Raw genomic sequence first — 2500 nt, 5'->3', positions numbered from 1 at the left:
AGAGAGTAGAGTACCGGAGGACTGGAGGAGTGCTTGTATAGTTCCACTTTACAAGGGAAAGGGGGACAAGTGTAAATGTAGTAGTTTCAGAGGAATTAGCTTGTTAAGTGTAGTTGGGAAGGCTTATGGGAGGATCTTGATTGAGAGGATTAGGAGAGGAACAGAGAGAGTAATTGGTGAGGAACAGTGTGGATTTAGGACAGGTAGAGGTTGTGTAGATCAGATTTTTGTGGTAAGACAGATATGTGAGAAAGCTATAGGAAAGGGTAAGGATGTTTTTTGTGCTTTTATGGATCTGGAAAAGGCTTACGACAGGGTAGACAGAAAGGCACTGTGGGAGGTTATGCGGATATACGGGATAGGAGGAAAGCTTCTGGGAGCTGTCAAGAGTTTTTATGAGAGTAGTAGAGCTTGTGTCAGGATTAGAAATGGAGAGAGTGAGTGGTTTGAGGTAAAGGTGGGACTTCGTCAGGGATGCGTTATGTCACCCTGGCTGTTCAACTTATATATGGATGGGGTGGTGAGAGAGGTGAATGCAAGGGTAGTGGGTAAGGGATTGGAGATGGTTAAGGAAAATGGAGAAAAGTGGGAGGTGAGCCAGCTGTTGTTTGCTGACGACACTGCGCTTGTGGCAGGATCGGAGGAGGGATTGAGGAAGTTGGTGACAGAGTTTGGGAGAGTGTGTGATAGAAGAAAGCTGAAGATAAATGTGGGTAAAAATAAGGTGATGAGATGTGAGCATTAAGGAAGAGCAACTGGAGGAAGTGGATAGTTTTAGATATTTGGGTGCAAATGTGGCAGGAAAAGGTGGAGTAAAGGTGGAGGTAGAATGTAGATTGAGAGAAGCGAGTAAATGCCTTGGTGGTTTAAAAAGTGTAATGAGGAATAGACATTTGGGAATGGATGCTAAGAGGAGACTGTATGAAGGAGTGATTGTGCCAACAGCACTGTATGGAGCAGAAACATGGAACATAAGAGAGGAAGAGAGAAGGAGTTTGAATGTGTTTGAAATGAGGTGTCTGAGAAGTATGATGGGGGTTACTAGGCTTGATAGAGTGAGGAAAGAGGAGGTGAAGAGGAGAATAGGGGTGGAAAAGGAGTTGGGAGATAGGGTTGATGAAAGAGTATTGGGATGGTTTGGACACATGGAAAGAATGAGTGAAGAAAGACTAGTAAAGGAGGTATGGAAGGCAGATGTGGAGGGAGTGAAAATGAGGGGACGTCCTAGGATGAGATGGATGGATGGGGTGAAGGGGGCTTTGGGGAAGAGGGGAATATCTGTTGAGGAAGGACGGGAGAGGACAGAAGACAGGGGTGAATGGAGAATAGTTGTATATGGAAAATGTTGTGATGCATGAGGTGGAATGGACGGGGGAATGGGGGGTGAGGTAGTGTGTGTGAGCAAAAATTTTGACGCAGCCCGAAGGGATTTCTCCCCGTCCTCTCATTTATATGGGGGGACGGAGAGTGGGGGGTCGCCGATTTAATGAAGCGGCCTTGCTGTGGATGTGCTGTGTCCTGCGACACTGCTTCTGACCCAGGGCAGTGGACAGGGTGCAGGGATGACCCGTCATCTAGAAGGTGCTAAGATGAGAGGGAGGGTGGAGGGGTGTGGAGTGTTTTCAGGGATGGAATGGGTGGGAATGATTTTATGCCTTGTCTTTTTTGGCTACCTCCCTAGTAAGGGGGAAAAAGCCTTGGTTTATGTATGTATGTATGTATAATAAATTTATAGATAATTTTTTAATGAAAGTTCTGCTTTTATTTTGGTTAATTTATTGTTTGTATATATATAATTTCAAAAAAATTCAATATTTTTTTATTCACACAAAGTTTGTAGGAGATATGCATGGCTTTCAGGTATTATCTTTGCTTTGTTAATCAAGCAACATGGGAACTAGTTATTCATACTTAAAGAGTAACTGCTATTTAGATAAATAAATAAGTAGATAGAATATGTTTAATAGATCGCTTTAATTTTTTGGCTATTCTGATCTCCAAGTATCCTTGACATCGTGTAAAAATGTTAAGATGATTGGGTTATTTTTAATGTGTTTAGATCTGGCAGAGGTATCTCCCATTAATATAAACTTTTATAGTGAAATAAAAAATTATTTTTAAGGCACTGTTATGCTTTGAAATGCCAATCTTTGCCGGACTTAACAGGTATTATTGTATGAGGTTAGTGGACACCAGGGTTGGCGATTTTTTTTTTTTTTTTTTTTTTTTTTTTTTTTTTTTATCTTTTTAAAAAAATATAAAAAAAAATCGATTTTTTTTTTTATTCAAATCAGATTTATTTTGATCTAAATATATATATTTATTATAGATTTTAAATATTGTGGGATTGCTATCTGATATGCGACCTGATTGCTAAAGGACATTTTTAGCATATCAATATAAGGAGCAGTGTTATATAGACTTGCCACAAGTATACAAGAAACGGTATAAGCCGTATGTGAGGACGGTATGCTCAGGTTCACCCGATTCCTACAAGAGT

Source organism: Oratosquilla oratoria, chromosome 1 (genome assembly GCF_046742065.1).
Source record: "Oratosquilla oratoria isolate Oo_2021 chromosome 1, ASM4674206v1, whole genome shotgun sequence".
Lineage (NCBI taxonomy): Eukaryota > Metazoa > Arthropoda > Malacostraca > Stomatopoda > Squillidae > Oratosquilla > Oratosquilla oratoria.
This window is presented reverse-complemented; position numbering follows the sequence as displayed.